Raw genomic sequence first — 19,508 nt, 5'->3', positions numbered from 1 at the left:
TCAACTGCCCAGACTCTGATATTTCTTTATCAGCAGCATGTAAACAGACCAATACAGGAACTACGACTGAAATTGGTATCTGGATCAAGGATGGCAAATACCAGGTACATGCATTTCTATTTCTGCATTCAGTGGATAGAGTAGACATCACTCACCAAACCTGACACTCTTTCCCACCAACATGTGGGATCTTAGAATTTTTCCTAACTCAACACTCCAGATATGACTACCAGTTGCTATACATGGTATATCTCAAATTTAAATGATTCTAAATGATGAAGGAATTTTCTCAAGGCATTTTATCTTTTGTTTTGTTTTAGTTTGTTTTCGTTTCAGGTAATTAATAACATATTTTAAGTCATGTAAAACTTCCTGAATCCAGTAAGAGATATGTATTAGATCATTATAGAATTGTATGAGTGAATAAAACAATTTCTCCAGTGATCACAGTATACCTGCTCTTCTGTGATGCCTCCTACAAAAGCCATACTGTAGGCAACAATGATGCCTAAACTGGCATCATTATTGGATTCATTATTGGATCTGGTAGATATCAAAGCCTCCTAGGCAATTGACTCTGTAATACTAATTTTTTTTCGAAAAATAATAGGCTTCTTGGGAAAGGCTCAAATTTCTCTCTCTCTCTCTCTCTCTCTCTCTCTCTCTGTGTGTGTGTGTGTGTGTGTGTGAGAGAGAGAGAGAGAGAGAGAGAGAGAGAGAGAGACTTCATCTGAATTCTGTTAGGGAGTTAATGTCATCAACTTTTCTGGAAACCAAAAATAGCCTAGGATTCATTTTTGAATTTTGGTGGCCTAGACCAAGAATAGTACAGGGAGCTTCCACTAACTGCAGTTACTTATTTTACTCATTGTTATGTATGTCTGGACCACTGGTTCTCAACCAGGGCCATTTTGTTCCCAAATCTCTCCTAAGGGATATTGTCAATATCTTGAGAAACTTTTTCTTGTCAAAACTGGGAAGGGAGGTGCCACTAGCACTAGTGGGTAGAGGCCAGGATGTCCTGTGGTGTACAGGACACACCCTGCAATACAGTCATTCAGCCCCAAATGTCAATAGTAAAACTTTGGAGAAATTCTAATTTAGAGAATTGCTCTAGAATGTGAGCTCACTGAGGGTCTTTCTGATTTTCTTAGAGTCCATAGCACAATGCCTGGAACATATTAAGTGCTTATTATTTCTTAAATTATTGAATGGAAGAATGGATGAACAATTCCATTTTAGCAGCTCATGATATTGCTTAGGAAATGGAGTGATTCTTACTTTATCTTCACAGCCTCTTTGTTTAACCAATGAGCATGAACACCCTAAAAGCCAGTAATGATGGAGTTCCCAGGATATTAAAGAGGCAAATAAATACTCTTGCTTTGGCCCAAAGTATCAATCTTCATTGTGGAATTAAACAATGAAGAGTTGATGACTGAAAGATCTATGACAGTATCTCTATCATTGGAAATTTAAGACTTTCTCTTTAGGCCATGTATGGGTTCTCATCAATTTTTGATTGTGAGGATAAATTAATTTTAAGACATATTTTTCTCTTTTATTGCCAAGTTAACTTTAGCTATATTAACAATAGTGACAACAATATCATAAAAAAGATAGTCAATCTTCCCAGCGCATGTGGTGGAGTTGAGTCTTTGACAAGCTTATTTCCAATTATTTATTATCCAAAATGTTATCAAGACAGCTAAAACAACTTGGGTATGTAAAGTTCAAGATACTGTCATAAGGTCTTTAGGAATTAGAACGTATATTATGAATCTCTGTGTTTCCAAGACTCTGCTCTGTTAGGGATGAATTTTGTCTTAAAACTCAGCGTGGGCATAGTTGGACATGAATCTGTCAGGGTTTCTTTGAAAGCTATCTCTTAGGTCTGATCCTGTGACTTCTGTCAGTCACTGGGTAAAAACAAAGTTAAAAAAAAAACTCATGCAGGAGGAAAGAGAATTGACATTTGTCAAGCAGCAGCATGATGCCAGGTTTTAAAAATACACCCTTTTCTCAATTAATCCTCATAACTAATCCATGGATATGTATTATGTCTTTGTGGGTTTTATAGATGAGGAGACTGTTACTCAGAGAGGTTAATAACTTCCACCAGTATTACTCAGATATAAGTGGCAGAGTTTACATAGAACCCAGGTCTTTCTTACCAACTGAGGCCTCAATGTTTTTCCCCAACTAGTATTTATTTATTTAGGCCTCTGGCTAGCTACAGGCATGTTCCTTTACCCAGATACTTCCTCTTCCATATTTAAAAGAATATACATAAAATATATAGAAAGTATTGTAAACAATAAAATAGACAGAAGGTAAGTTTCAGGTTTTTTTTTTTTTTTCCTGTTAAGCAGCAAGAAAATTCCTCTCCTGAGCTAATATATTTAAATCTGTTAAAAATTAGGCAACTACTGTAATACTTTTTTTTTTTTTAAGACAAGCACTTGCAAAAGGCTGGATTGCAGGACAAGGTCTTTCCAAAAAGTTCTATAAACAACCTCCCATTATCCATTTATATACACACACACATACATGCAAACATTCCTCAAAGTAGGTTAATGAGTAACATGGGAATAATAATTCCTGCCTCACAAAGTTATTGTAAGGACTGGATAAGGTGATGTGGATAAGAGTTTAGAACAGTGGGCTGGATGTGGTGGCTCACACCTGTAATTCTCGCACTTTGGGAGGCCGAGACAGGTGAATCACCTAAGGTTGGGAGTTTGAGACCAGCCTGACCAACATGGAAAAACCCTGTCTCTATTAAAAATACAAAAAATTAGCTGGGCATCATGGCACATGCCTGTAATCTCAGCTACTTGGGAGGCTGAGACAGGAGAATCGCTTGAACCTGGGAGGCGGAGGTTGCGGTGAGCCAAGATCATGCCACTGCATTCCAGCTTGGGCAACAAGAGCAAAACTCCATCTCAAATTAAAAAAAAAAAAAAAAAAAAAAGGTTTAGAACAGTGTCTGCATATTGCAAGTGTTCTGTAGTGATTTCTCTCTCAGATTTTTACAGAGGACAAGCACCCTGGGGTCCTGCTAGCAGTGCCTTGGTGTCACATGTTAAGATAACTTTGTTGATATTCCATTTTCCCACTATCTTAGTGGATTTTCAAGAAGCCTCTCGAAATTCATTGTTTATTGTCAGTCAATGAATTGTGTAAAATTGCTTTCTCATCTTCCCTTCAATCACTTGCATATCGTCCTCAAGGTGACACCTATTCAGGTGTCCAAATCTGCCTATTAACAAGGCTTAGTAGGATTCGTCAATCCCTGGGAAAACAAAATGGAAGATAAATCGTGGTCGCATTCTGTAATAGTCATATGTAACTCCGAAACAATTAAAATTTACAATTTAGATGTATATATGTTTGCATTTTTCAAACAAAGTCAAGAACCAAAGTATGAGATGCATATAAGCAATAAGAAATGTCCTGTGCCTCTCCAACACATCAGATTTGCCCAATGCCTTAAATAGTCTGATTATTTTCATGATCACAGCCAATGTTGATCCCAGTACGCCTTTGTAAAATCTCCTTTATAAATCAAAATTTTATTTGTTCAAAAAGATAAGTCATGATTTCTCCAAATGATATCTCCCAAAGAAGATATTCTGTGGACCACATCTAAGGGAAATGTGTCTATATTAAACCTGACTTTTCACAGAAATTAGAAACATGTTGCATTTTTTTGCTCTGTGGTCATTCTTTGACTGAACAATGCAATTCGTGCTGAGAAATGTACTCTCAAACTGTGTATCAGAGCTCTAGAATTCTGGAAAAAAAATTGTTCATCGTTTTGATGACTGATCTTAATGATTCCAGTGTGCAATATTTTCTTCACTCACCAAATGCTTAAACTTCATGTTTTGATATTAGCATAGAACAAAGTGAGCTAAGATGTATCTCCAACCAGTTTGCCTTGTATACGAACAGCTTTATTTTCTACCAATCAAGAAAATTATCTTCAATAATAAAGCCTGGGGTTAATCTTGAAAAATTCAAACTTGTGTAAGGTAATTGAATTGTTTTTGGAAAAGAATAGAGGTGGCCACCAAGCAGACCATGGTTTATTTAGGAAAAAAATAATTCTGTTGTCGTTACCTGTTTCACAAAATGCTCAACCACATTTTGCTTTTTCAGATTCAGTTTTCTTTCCTAGATCATTCCAAAATTGCAGCTAAATATAGTGCTTTTTAGACTTGCCAAGTTGTGACTCCCTAAAAGTTAATTTGGAAATAGCTGTCAAAGATATTGACAGAGTGACCAAAGCAGACCTGTGACTTTATTTCAGGGAGAAGTGCCTGGCAGGAAAACCAAGTGATGTTTTATTTCAAAGGATTTAGGCAGGCTAGGAAAAAAAAAAACTCAGTGTCTGAAAGAAATTTTTACATTTATTATTTCCTAGTCTTTTAGATGCTCCCATTATGGCAGTTGCAAGCAGACAAATAAAATTACAATAAATTCAAGCAAGCAGTCACACTAATAATCCAAAGAAGACAATATGTGTATGTACTTTAGAAACTGAAAGCCCCAGGGCTGATTAGTAACGAAATGCCTGTGGAATTAAAATAACATCAGAAAGTTTTTTTAGAATAATAATAAACTGTCAAAAGTAAACCACCCTGCTCAGGATTCTGCTTGTTCCCTGCAAAGAGTTTCCAACACATTCTGGAACAAGAGGAAAGTTCCTCATTTGCAGAAGTACAGCTAGCAGAATGGAGAGAAGGAAGGCAGAAGACTTTGTCTTTTCCCTCTCTCTTCATTGTGGCCGTGATAAAAAGCTCCAGGGCCTCCTGTCCATGACCTTAGTCCTTTCGAGAAGGCTGGTCGGGGGAGTGCAGGCCGGGCTCAAGCTTGCCATTAGTCAGTGATCTGTGAATAGCTCTCAGTCCCTTAATGACGTGAGCGCAGGCTCCAAAGGGAGCGAGTGACTCAGAGCGCAGGAGGCTCGGAGATTGCCTGAGCAGCCATTAGCACGTCATTGGTAATCCCAGCGACACCTTTCACATCCGCGGTATTTGTCTCCCTGCTCTCCGTGGAAGGCTGCGAGAATGTTTTATTTAAGGGCTCTGGGCTGCCTTCTGCCTGACAGGATTGCTTGTCTGCAGGGCTTACTAACACTTGCAAATCTTCCAAGAGAAGAGGGGTGGGGGATGCGGAATTCCTAGTATAGTTACAGGCCATTTCCGTGAATGCAGACATTAAGCCTCTGCACGTTGGAAATTGCATGGCAGATTAAAACTGTAGCCCTTGCCCTTTTACTTCATGACAGAAAGAAATAAAGGAAAGGCTCAGTCATTACTGTGCAAAGTCTGCTTAATTCCATAAACATCTATTAAACGTCTACTATGGAAGTAGTGTAATATACAATAGCGATCAAGAGCACACCTTGTGGCCTCTGATATAGCTGAATTTGAATGACAATTCTGTTGCTATTTGTGTGACTTCAGGTGAGTTACTTAAAGTCTCTGAGCCTCATTATTTACAAAATGGATTCAACAGTGATCTTCTCAAAGGATAGTTGCAAAAGTTAAATGATAACAGTGTATATATAGCACTTGGCAAATAATAAGCACATAAGTGGCAGCTATTTGATTTCTATTTACTGAGCACTGGGCTAGGTGCTGGGCTACTGGGCACATGGGACACAGTTCCTCCTTGAAGGAACTCACAGAGCAAGGAGAGGCAAACGAGGAAACAAACAATTGTAATGTGGGGTGAGAAGTCTACATTAGCATAGTGGTTCTAAAATTTTAATATGCATTAGGACGATCTGGGCATCTTTTTAAAGTAAAGATTTTGTAAGGAACTTAATTAAACAGGCAAAAAAAAAAAAGAGAGAGAGAGAGAGAAAGACACCTATTAAAGAGTATGCAAAAGACATGAACAGACACATCTCAAAAGAAGACATACAAGCAACCAAAAAATACGTGAAAAAATGCTCCACATCACTAATCATCAGGGAAATGTAAATCAAAGCTACAATGAGATACTATCTCACACCAGTCAGAATGGCTATTAACTAAAAAGTTAAAAAACAGCAGATGCTGAGGCTTCGAAGAAAAGGGAGGGTCTATACACTGTTGGTGGGAATGTAAATTAGTTCAGCCACTGTGAAAAGCAGTCTAGAGATTTCTCAAAGACTTAAAAAGGAACTACCATTTTGATCCAGAAATCCCATTATTGAGTATATATTCCAAAAGAAAATAAATCATTCTACTAAAAAGACACATGCACTCATATGTTCATCTCAGCACTATTTACAATAGCAAACACATGGAATCAGCCTAAGTGCTCATCAATGGTGGATTGGATAAAGAAAATATGGTACATATACAACATGGAATACTATGCAGCTATAAAAAAAACACAAAATTATGTTCTTTGCAATAACATGGACACAGCGGGAAGCCATTATCCTAAGTGAATTAATGCAGGAACAGAAAACCAAATACTGCATCTTCTTACTCATAGGTGGGAGCTGAACACTGATTACTCATGATATAAAGATAAGAACAATACACACGGGCTGCTAGAGGGAGGAGGCAGAAATGGGGGCAAGCACTGAAAAATTTACTTTTGGGTACTATGCTCAGTCTCTGAGTGATGGGATCAATTATAATCTAAACCTGAACATTCTGCAATATACCCAGACACACCTGCACATGTACCCCATGAATCTAAAATAAAGGTTAAAACTATTAAAAGAAAGGAAAGGAGAAGAAGATTTTGATTCAGTAGGTCTGGCAGAGGAAGGCTGAGAATCTGCATTTCTATCAAGCACCTACTTGTTGATGAGGGAATCTGGTCCAAGGACAGTACTTTGAGAAACAAGAACCTAGAGCAATGGATATATAGGTACATGGAGAGCAAACAGGGGCAGCAGATTCTGCTCTGTTCACCTTTGGGTTTCTGCCCTGTGGATGCTAGACACTCTGTACCCTTTCATCCAGTTCTTCCATCTCCCTGCTAGCTGCCCAGGACCTCACTGGAGTCCAACACCAAACACAAATGTAAAATGCTAAGCAAAGGAAGGGACAACTTTGGTAAGAACAAATCTTGAGCTAACCCTTCATAGCTGTGGTGGACATGTGTGGTCATCCAGATAGGTGAGAGAAAAGAGCAGGAAAGTATGCTTTTACTGTCAAGTGCATGAAATTGTTGGTTTAACATATTTTAAGAGCTAAGGAATATGCAACAGGAGCTAAATATAGTTATTGAACATTTGCCACATTTATGAACTTCAAAAATGTTAAGAGAACATTTTTATTTTTTCCTTCTCACACGGGAGGCTTTGGAGATGTGTACAATTAGCGCGGATTATCAACCCCAGTGGGTGGGGAGTCCCATGTGCACCTCCCACGATTTCTTACGAGTGTAACTCCTGCAGGCAGCATCAAGCAAACACAGCTCTGGCGGCTTTCCTTTTGACAACTAAGGTTTCATTCCAATTCAAACCTAGAGGCAATGCCTGGGCTTAATTGTAAGCATTTCGAGTTGGAATGGTTAGATTCGCACTCAACCTTTCTGCAAATCTGTGTTTGGGAAACTGACACTTTCTAGTATGGCTTTTCCATATTATCTGTGTTTTTCCTTCCATTTGTCCACACTTCTGAGACTCTGCTCACTCGGATTCTCCTGCCTTTGGTACTCTCCCAACTCTCCTCACCTAGTTGAATTTTAAAATCTAGTTCATTGTTCTAGTCTAGGCAATCTTCATCCCACACTACGTTCTTTTCTTTTCAATCAGATCATCCAGCTGAACTGTAAGACTGTAAGGTCTTTGAGGGCAGAGTCTGTGGGTATTCTTTATACTACCTAGTTCCTAGACATCTGCATGGTAGAGGTCAAAGTCTTACACACTAATAGTGATTAGGAGCATTTGCTTTGCAGTTGGTGCGTCCTGGGTTTGAATCCCAGCTGTGTGATTTGACAGATGTCTAACCCTGAGAAATCACAATAGCAACAGCACAACTGCACTAACAGTGTTAATAACGAACATTTTTGAGTTCTTATGACATGCCAGGCCATTGTACAAGTATCTTATGTATACTCTCTTATTTAATCATTATAACAATTTTATGAGGCTGATGCTGTATTGATTTGTCAAAGTCTTAACTTATTTTTCTATAAAATGAAGAGAGTAACTGCAAATTCAGTAATAGCTGTCTCTTCCGTAAATAAGATGATATATGCAAAAATTTGTCACAGTGTGTTGTTACATGAGTGATTAAGTATGTGTGAGCCTGTATGCATATGCAGACACACAGACACAGACACACACATAGACACACACACACACACACACACATACACAAACACGTTGAAACTATGTACCTGGGAAGCCCCATCACCTCAAACTCATCTTGAAACTCCTGCTCCTATTCTTTCTTTCCCTATTTCAGTTATTCACATTACCACCCATCCACTCACCCAAGTAAACCAGTAAACTAAGAAACATCCTAGGTACAACTTGTTCCCGTAGCACATACTATGTGCCATACACTGTTCTAAGCACTTTATCATAAAAATCTTATGGGGTCTGCATCCTTATAATTCACACTCTACATTTTGATTGAACTTTAATACACAATGCTGTGAGGTATGTACTTATTTTAGAGATGAGTAAACTGAAGCACAAAGTGAATAAGTAACCGGCAGATGATCTCAGCTTGGCCACAGTGCTATCCTCAGCCCCATTTCTAATTGATCACCATGTCCTATTTATACTACTTTATAGATGGTTTTCTAACCTGTATCATTTTTTTTTCAATTCCCATTGTCATTTCTTAGGACTTTGCTACAATCATCTAATTGGTTTCCCTGCCTCTAATTTTTCACCCCTTCTAAATCATCCTCTACCTGCCACAACGTAGACCTTTCTAGGGGGTACAGTTATTATTAATTCTTAGTGTATCATCTTTCAGCGGTCCTAATTTCTCTTAGAATCTAAGTCCGAGTTTTGAGCCCTCTATCATGTGACCTCTCGTCTTTTGTCTCCTACTTTCCCTATTTGTTACTTTATAAGTGAACTGAATTATTTGCAGTTACCAGAATTTCCACGGTAGGCAGTGTAGATAGAAAAATAATAATAATGAAGGAATCAGGTAGTGTATTAGCTCTTTACAGATGTTATGAACTTATTCAACCTTTGGAACAACCCTCTGAGGCCTACACTACTGTAATTACCATTTTACACACAAGGCACAAAGTGGCTTACAAACTGAGGCAAAGAGGATTAAGTAACTTGCCCAATTTTACACAACTTAGATTTAAATCCAAGTAGTCTTGGCTCCAGAGTGTATGCTCTTTGCCAACATGCTTGGAAAAGCAAGCAGGGTATGCTGATGAAGTGAGAATGTATTTAAAGAAAGACCAGCTCTCTACCCAGTCAGGTGCCTAAGGAGGGCATAGTTTGGTCTACATCCTTGCAGGTCCAGAAATCTGATCTCAGTGCTATTCCTGCCCACACTCACAATGACCTCATTTATGAAGCCAGAATGCCAATTTACTAAGTTACAATGAGCTCTACAACTCTAAGCTGAACTAGATAGACCATAGAAATACATCGTCCTTTTTTAAGTGCAGTATCGAAGGAGGGGAAATAAGTATATAATTCTCATATGCTTTATACTTCAAGCTCAGATAGCCAACTTCATCCACGTGAACTACTACATCCACGTGAATACATCTTTGAGGTGGACAGGGTACTTGCATTTGCCTGACAGCCTCCTCCCCTCACCACTCTGGGAGACAAGGCGTGGATGGACACTGGCCTGTTACTACTACTGCCTTACTCAACCTGTGGGAATATCCTATGGGTATTTCTCGATCTATGTCCCTGCTCTCAATCTGGTTACAGGTACAGGAGCCATTCTTTTCTTAAAGTTTGTTTTGAATATCTCAACTCCAACTTGCTTTTCCAAGCATGTTGGCAAAGAGCATGCAAGGTGTGGATTTTATTGGTTAATGACTGGAGGACAGTCACATTTTCTTTGCTTTCAACAATGTTGATCACTTATAAACTGGATTCCTCCAAGTTTCCTCACAACTCTTTGCCTTTACATATACTAGTCAGACTACTTGACTAACTTTTTTTTAACTCCAGGAAACAGTCTCCAATTTGGCAACACCAGGTTGGGTCACCCACCTGTGTATGTACACAACCTTGCTATCTTCAATGACATTTCTCATAATGTGTCTACTTATTTGTACTTGCAAGTTTGTATGTCATGCCTGCATTTTCTCTGTGTATCTGGCTCAGAGTCTTGCATGAGATTGCAGTGAAGATATCAGCTGGGGCTGCATTTTTCTAAAGGTTTCACTGGGTCTGAAAGATCTGCTTCCAGTGGATCTTACTCACATACACAGACAATTACTGCTGGTTGTTGGATGAAGGCCTAAGTTCATCCATCTCAGTTACATGGCTGCATCCTTAGGGCTACTTGAGTGTCCTCATGAAGCAGCAGCTGGCTTCCCCTGGAATGAGTGATTCAAGATAGCAAGATAGAAGTGATGCAAACCATTGTTTCCACAATATACTATTGGCTGCACAGATCATTCCTACTCAGTCTGGGAGGGACTACACAAGGGTGTGACTACCAGGAGGCCATTTTGGAGGCTGGCCACCACAGCCTATACTTGCCTTTGTCTGTCTTGCTGATTACTAAAACAGAGCCTCGTGCTTGTTGAATAGTAGAAGCTCTATAAATAGTGACTGGAGCCAAAAGATAAAGGAAGGAAGATAAAGAAGGAGGTGGGGGGGGGGAAGGAGAGAGAGAGAAGGAAGGAGAGAAGAAAGGGAGAAGCAGAGGAGAAAAGAAAAAAATGATTTCTTCACTTGTGTCCCTGGAAGGATTATTGGCGCTTAAGAATAGGGACTGGGGGAGGCGGAGGTTGTGGTGAGCCGAGATCGCGCCATTGCACTCCAGCCTGGGTAAGAAGAGCGAAACTCCGTCTCAAAAAAAAAAAAAAAAAAAAAAGAATAGGGACTGGGATCCTCTTTAAAAATCTCTTTAGCTGAATCAGTTTGTTACTAGCTTAGCACACACTGGAATCTTAATGAATGTCAGTTGATTGAATGATTGAATGAATGAATGACTAGTACATGAATGAGTACTGAATTAAAGCCAATTTGTCTTGTTTTCTGACTTTGAGCAAAAGCTCACTGAGGGCTAGAACTGGATAATTTTCTTCTTTACACTTGTTATGCCTATGATGGTATTGAGCTCACGTTAAGCCCCTAAAAATATCCTCATTGAATGAATGTGTGAATGAATGAACAGGTCACAGAAATCACTATCTAATGACACTTTATACGTATTTTATGTAATTTGTATAGTGCAGGAATATGGTATACCAGCACAAAAGCCCAGTTTCCCTCCTTCTTCATCTCTGCCTAAACAGCAGAATAGTGGATGGTATGTTCATAGAATATATCCGTTTTTTTTTTTGGGAGGGGAGGGAAGATTGTCTCTGCTGTTTGCAAAGTAAATGTGGTGCCCTTAAAGTATCTACGAAAGGATTCTCAAATGTAAGCTTCTAAGTTCACTAGCATTACAAATTGAGATGCTTCTTTTAGTACAGGCCTTTAAAGTTTATTTTCTGTAAAGGAAATCATGGTTCTTCATTTTTGTGTAGCACTGAATAGTTTATAGAATACTTTCATATTCATTTTTCTTACTTAATCCTTAGAGTAACATTATGGGATGGGTGATATTATCCCTGATTTTTAGGCTTAAGAGGCTGTTATTTTTGCTAGCTTGTGATTGTCCAAGATCACATTATTTTGGATGCAGCAGAGCTAGAATGAGAACAAAAGTCACTCTTCCAATTCTCAAAATTTCTCCCTTAACAGAAAAACCACAGTATGTGTGTGTATGTGCATGTGTGTATGTGTTTGTATATCATGTCTTTGCATATCCTGAAAACTCTCAGAAGTGTCCATTTTATTTAAAAAATATGATCCAATGTCATCCATAGACTTGTTGGAGAAAGACTGAAACAGCAAACAACAGTAGTAAATCTAGAAAGTATGCAGTTTCTATCAAAAAGGTCTGGGGACAAATGCAAGTATCTCAGCTGCAGGGCAGAGGCTGTCTTTGGACAGACACTGTTATAGGTAGGTGGGGGATGAGTTAAGATAGTCTGATAGGAGACACTCTACCTCAAGACATTGATTCAAATGTAGAACTCTTCCCCTTATGTCTTGGGCATGTTTGTTGGAAAGCAGAAAAAAGAAATAAACGCACATAACTTAAGAATAAGAAAGTACATTGCATAGTTATAGGAAAATTGCCCATAAATAAAATGCTGGAATTATAGCCAAGCCTTAAGACACCCAGAAAACCAACAGCCATCTCTCTTCTATCCTTGCTTTGTTTCTGGACGCATACGGGAACTCACCTTTTCTTCCCTTGAGACTGTTTTTATCCCTTTTTCTTAAGCTGATTGTTCTTATTCACTCACTTATAGCAAGTGGTTCATATCTTTTCCAGTTGGCAGTCTCTGCTCTCCGTGACCTTTCTGCTTGGGTTTCTTCAAAGTGTCATAACTGTTTGGTGTCCAGATACCAAAAGCGTAGAAGAGGAAATATGAGTAGTCAGTCTTGGGCAAGTGTTTGCCTCTGGTCCAAGTAACCATGATCAAGAAGAGAGGTGACATGATATGAATATCAGGAGTCCATGGCTGTGGGCTGTATGCTTCTCTAAGAAGAAAGTATGGATGTTGAGAAAATTAATACAACTCCTGGCTCATTGAAGACCTTATAAAACAAAAGCTAAGAGGAGCAAAACCAGGATACAGTTGATGAACACTGGATGCAGGATTAAAGTATGGCCATTAGTAGGATGACTTAACATTGAACTTCTAAGCTACTTATCCAGAGATCCTTAAGATGGCTTTAAGTGGGGGTAGAATTGTCCCCAGACTCCAGCCTTTGGTACAATGGAACTGAGAGTGGAGGTGAGGAGTCTTAGCTGAGAAGACTAAAGTGCTATAGGGGTAGAGAGTCAAGATCATTAGTCTTTTTGAAGCTAGGAGAGCCGATTGTTTATCTGGGTTAAAGATTTTCTGAGGCCAAAATTTTGGCTTTCTGGGTAGACCCAACAGGTATTTTTGCCTCAATAAAAATAGCAACATTAAAATCCCCAGGCAGCTTCTGGAGCTATACTTGTCATTGAGGAAGGCAGAAAACCAACATCTGATGAACAACTGCTATGGGCCAGGTACTTTTCCTACGTTATTTAATTCTTCCATGGCAATCCTCTGAAGCAGTGATTAACATCACCCCTATTTTACAGAGGAGGAAATGGGTTAAGTAATAAACAATACTCTACCGCTCAAGCTACCAGTCAAAGCGCTTTTTAGCTTCAGCTCTTCCTTCCCCATCTCTCTTCTTTTCTCTTTCTCTTCTTTCTTCCCTTTCCTTCACCTCTTCTTCTTTTCCTCCTTTTCTTCTTTTCCCTCCCTTTCCTTTTCATTCCATTTCATTGCATTTTTTTAAAGACTTTGAATCAGACTTTGTTTCTCAGTGCCTTGTTGGACGCCATCTTTGCTACACTCTTCTAATTAATCAGATCTGGGAGTGTTTCATTCCCTGTCATCCCCTGCCCTGTTGATGGTGATGCTAGACCCTCAGGTCCTACCCGTAGACCCAGAATTGCCTCTTCCTAGTTCCTGACTCTCCCTATATAGCCACCCATCCCAGGGCACTTGAGCAGCCTTTTTGGCCCAAGTGCCATTGTCCTGGATGCTGCCCATTGCTGAAACCATTACAGTCACTGTCAAGTTTGGAGCCTGTTGTACTTTTTGGCCGTCAAGAGTTAGCATTTCTTTTTCAAACTTGAAATGTTCAAAGCACTCCTCATTATTAGCAAAAGGGTCTCAAGACTCACACTTTCACTTCAGTCAGATTTGGGTCCAAATGTGATTACAGTGAGAGCAATTGTGATGATAAATTTGGCCAGCTCCTCTGTAACTCAATCAGTTGGACACTAATAAAGGGAATTGGTAAGGGCTTCAGGGAAGAGTCAGGACAGCAATTAAGGGGCTGGCCTTTAAAGACAATATTGGAAATATTTAAGGCTTTACATTTGGGTCTGGTGGCAGGGAAAAAAAGGTTATGATCTCATAGAGCATGCTGAGGAGTAATTTCTCCCATGCTGTGGGAGCCTCTGTGGGGTTGGGGTAGTAGGCCATAGTGGCGCTCTAAGATGCTGCCTGTGGGGTTTTCCTTGCTCCCTCCTCTGAAAAATTATAACATGATGACAATATTGTTACTTTTGTTCGTTTCTTATCCCACACAAGTCTCCCTCTCATATCCTCTGCTCCACCAGCATCTCTGTAACATAATGTAAGGTAGATGTTTCAGTCCTCATTCTATGTAAACTCTCAACAACATTTGGCACTCTCATCCACTTCCTTTTTACCTTACTCTCCTGTTATTTTCCTCCTACTGCCTTGCGTTTCTTTCTAGGGTCCTTTGGGTTATTCTCATCTGATATCTGACTTTCACCTAGCCAACACTTATGTAGCATTTGATATGTATTAGGCACCTGTCAAAGCACCCTATATACACTATCTCAGCAAATCCTCCTAACAGCCCATGAGAAGTCATCCCAGCTTTACAGATAAGGAAATTGAGATCCAAGAAAGTTATATAACTCTCAGAGTTGGGGATCTGAACTTAGGAAATATAATTACAGCGTCCCTGTTTTGACAACTACACGAAACTGCATCTGTTTATTGAAACTCCTCCTACTCTTATTCCTAAACCTTCTTATCTTCTCAGTCTGTGATTCCTCTCTAGGCAGTCCTGGCAATTGCTGTGGCTTAAATTACCATCAAAAGGCTAATAACTCCCACAATTGCGTTGATAATCCTAATCTCTCTTCTCACCTCTAGATATTTACATTCAACCATTACTAGACATTTCCACCGAATACCCAAAAGAGACTTCAAATAAAACGTGCATATTCTTGACTCATTGTACATCTCCTTCCCACCACTTGTCACAATTGCAATTAAATAATTACTTTTGTAATTATTTGCTTCAATCTTCCATGTTAGAATGGAAACATGATAAGAGCAGATCTTGGTGGCCACAACTCCTAACACGGTGTCTGGCATACTTTAGCTGCTCAAAACTGCTTTTTGGAATGAATGAGTAACTTTTGAATGAGTGACTAGGAAAGAAATTTTTAAAAGAAAAAAAGTCCTATTACACCTATTACACTTTTCCTTTCAATATACAACTCTCTAATGTCAATCAATCCCTGCATACATTTTAAATAAGTCATATTCATACAGAGTTAAAACTTAGTATTCCCTTCTTTTCACCTAACATTAAATCTTTAAATAGTTTCCATATGTATGTTACTATGTTAATATTGCATGTGTTAAATAACAGTTCCCTGTATTGTTGGCAAAGATTCCCTCCCAACATTTAATTAATATAGACATATTTGTAATAAACGTTTTTATGCACACAGCTATGTAGTTCTTGTGAAATGTTTTCTTAAAATAAATCCCTAGAAGTATTCCAAGTTTAAATGGCATGAACATTGTTATGTGTGCTGACATATATTATAAAATTACTATAAAAGATGGTTGCATTGACACCACTCACAGCAATAAATGAGGGTTTGATCAGCATTGGCAACAGCTTCTCAGTTTCTGAATGCAAACTTGGACGAATTGCAGAACAGCAGATGGAATGTTTCTTATGTACAAAAGAGCCTCACTCCTGGCCCAATTATGTTATCTTTCTACCTATCATTTAAAAATATTTTTATTGTGGTAAAATATATATAACATTAAACTTACCATTTTAATGACTTTAAAGTGTAACATCAGTGGCATTAATGATGTTGTACAAGTAACATCACTGTCTATTCCAGAACTTATTTGTCATCCCAAATAGAACCTCCATACCAATCAAATAGTCACTCCCCATTTCTCCCTTCCCCTATCCCCAGACCCTGGACCACTAACCTGCTTTATGTCTCTATGATTTGCCTATACTGACTATTTCACACAAGTGGAATCAGGTGTTCAAACAAAAAAAAGTGTACATATTCATAGCACCTCTATTCACAATAGGGAAAAGCTGGAAATGACCTAAATGTCCATAAACAGATAATTGAATAAACAAAATGTGACATATCCATGCAATGGTATATTGCTCAGCTATAAAAAAGAATGAAATACTGATACATTCTACAATGTGGGTGAACCTAGAAAACATTATTCTAAGTTTAAAAACACAGATATTCATCTCTTTTATACTTCGTCAAATCATTTTAACAGTGTACATCAACACAAACAGCTTAGGAAGATGAAATACAGTTGAAAGGAACAAAAGATTCAGCAAAAAAATACAACCTAAAACACTCATTTTCTGGGACTGACTTTATGCTAATTAAATGTAACAAGCATTTATTGAGTACCACTGGGAGTCACTATTCTATGTGCTAATGCTATAAACTGAATGAAAAACAGCCCTGATTTCAACAAAATGATGTCCTAGGAAAAATATAAACATGTCAATAAATAATTAACATGTTTAATATGCATAGTGTATTATACAGAACAATATATTCTGTGTTGCAAGACCCAGATGAGGGAAAAACTAATTCTGTCTGGAAAAATCAAGGAAAGATACAGAAAGGAGGTATTATTTTTGTTTGGTCCTGAACTTTCAGTAGGGACTGTCAGGCAGGGAACTGAGGTTTAAGTGTGTTAGGGCAAGGAAAATGACTTTAACCTTCCCCTTCCTTTATACTGATTTAGATCTCTACGCGTCTCACAATTGTTGAAATCAGGACTGTTTTTTATTCAGTTCATAGCGTTAGCACGTAGAGTAGTGACTCCCAGTAGTACTCACTAAATGCTTCTTAAATTTAATTAGCATAAAGTCAGTCACAGAAAAATGAGTGTTTTAGGTTGTATTTTTTTTGCGGAATCTTTTGTTCCTTTCAGCTGTATTTATGTTCCCATAAAGTAATATTACACCAGTGCAAAAGTGATTGCCATTTTGCCATTACTTTCATTGGGAACACCGCAATCACTTCTGCACCAGCTTAATATCACTTTATCACTACAGTTTTGAAAGAAGCTGAGAATAATTTTTATTTTATTTTTACAAAAATGACAACTCGAACCCTCAGGATGCTCAATGACAATAATTTTTCAATATTAGTAATGTCAATATTAATTGGCATTAATAATATGGATTCAATGCCACCATTTTTTTAGTACATTTTTATTGGTTTCTAAGAAGAAATAGGATATAGATTCAGTGATCTTCTTACATGAAAGGGAAAAGTTTCACTGCTTGTTAGAATTGTAATAATTTTAATTCAAAACACTTCTGACTGATCCTTCAAATGAATGAAAAAGTGAGTCTACCATCTCTGACTCTGGATGCTCACAGTACAGAAGGAGTACCTAAAACATGCAGTAGATGTGCCACTGTGTCTCATTCCTGCTCCGTGACAGGTATGTCTAATTAATGATTATGGTCATTGCTGATGAGTGCAGACATGCCTCTGAATGCCTATTCATATAGGCAGCCATACTATGATTAATCAGCAGCAATTGATAGAATTCTCTTGCTATGTCTATCAGAGAGGAGAGCATATTGAGTCAGAAGTTGTGGGTTTGAGGCCTAATTCTTAATGTAGCAAGTTAAGTAACTTCTCTGAGCCTCAGTTGCTTCAGTAGGAACATGCTATCAATTTTGACTTTAAGGGTTGTTGTAGGAGGATTGAATATGGTCACGAGTTAAAGCACACAGCTCAGTAACATAGTAGGTGCTCAGTAAATAAGTGTAGTAAAATAAGGATCCTTCTGATTTGCCTAGTTCTTTCTGCATCTTGCTTCAATACATCTCTTTCTGTCCAAAAGGGAAATGACAGCTGTTCCAATTATTGCCAGTGTGGCTGCCATTCTTGCTTTTATCCAAAGGAAAAAACTAGGAGCCATTTTCTGATTTCTCTCTTTCACCCTTTGTCATTAAATTCTGCCAATTTATTTGAAGCAACTCTAATTCTTTTCCCTCCTTTGAGCTGACCGAGCACTTCCCTGACACTGGCCTTGGTTCATAATTATATGCCTGCATTATTTCGTCAGCTTCCTGTTTTTCCTTCCTCTATGCCTCGGTTTTTCAACCTCTGCACTATTAACATTTTGGACTGGATGAGTCTTCATTGTGAAGGGCTGTTCAGCGCATCTTAGGATGTTTAGCAACATCCATGACCTCTGGCTACTAGATCCCAGGGGCATTTCCTTAGGATGTTTAGCAACATCCATGACCTCTGGCTACTAGATACCAGGGGCATTTCCTCAGTTGTGACAACCACGAATGTCTCCAGACATCGCCAAATAGTTTCTGGTGGGTGGAGGAGGAAATAAATCGCCCTCAGTTGAGAACCACTGCTTTAACATTATTGTTTTAAATCATTGCACCAAGCTGAGATATTAATTGTCAATTGGTAGTATTCTTGCTATATTTCTTCACTTCAAGGACTGTTAATTGATTTCTATTTCCCAAAAATACTAATATCTTTGCCTAGTTGTCAAGTTCATCAATAATTGGCCCTAGTTATTTTTCTTTGAGCTAGAACTTTTTAAAATTTAATGTACCTATGAATCGTAAAGTCATCTTTTAAAAATGCAAATTCTGCCTTAGTAGGGTCTGGGTGAGGCCTGAGACACTGCATTTGAAAAAGTTCCCAGGTGGACTTAATGCTGCTGAACTATAGAGAACTTTGAGTCGCAAAGCAAAGTGTTGAAGGACCTCAACCAAGTGCTTCAATACCTGCTGAGTGTTCATAAAGGACCAGGTCCTGCTTAAGGGGAGCTCATAGAACAGCAGAAGGGAGAGAGAAATAAGCAAGTAACTATAATACAAGTTGATACTTGTTATCATTGAAGTAGGAATACAAAGATGTGAAGATGCAAATAAGGGAGAAATTCATTCTACCTGGGGCTGGTAAATGAGGGGTAAAGAGGAAATACTTGCAATGATTAGAGAAAGCTTTGATGTGGAAGTCCTTCTTCATTTGGGCCTGTAGAATAGGCAGGTGGTCTGTCATGTGGAGAGGAAAGGGAGGTACCTTTCCTGGAAGTGAGAACAGCATGATCAAAATCAGAGAGATATAAAAATGCAGGAACTGTGTTCAGTGTGGCTAGCACCCAGGTTGGGAGTGAAGAGGCTCAGTAAACTGCCTTCAGACTGGGAAACGCCTTGTCTGTCATACTATGTATTTGAGGTTTATTATGTTAGCCAGAGGGTTTTTAAGTGGGAAAAAAAAAACGTGATCAGGTGCTTGTGTTTGAAAGACCATGCTGATGGCTGTGTGGATGATGGGTATAATGAGGAACATCCAGGAGTCAAGCCAAGCTGCTAGAGGTGAGCGTCTTAACTAGGATGAGAGCAGCGGAGGCTGTGGTGAGCTGGAGCTGACTCACACCAGCCCACG

This window comes from Sapajus apella, unplaced genomic scaffold (assembly GCF_009761245.1).
Source record: "Sapajus apella isolate SASKATOON/1434 unplaced genomic scaffold, GSC_monkey_1.0 scaffold14, whole genome shotgun sequence".
NCBI lineage: Eukaryota > Metazoa > Chordata > Mammalia > Primates > Cebidae > Sapajus > Sapajus apella.
The sequence above is the reverse complement of the archived record's forward strand: the minus strand, read 5'-3'. Positions refer to the sequence as shown.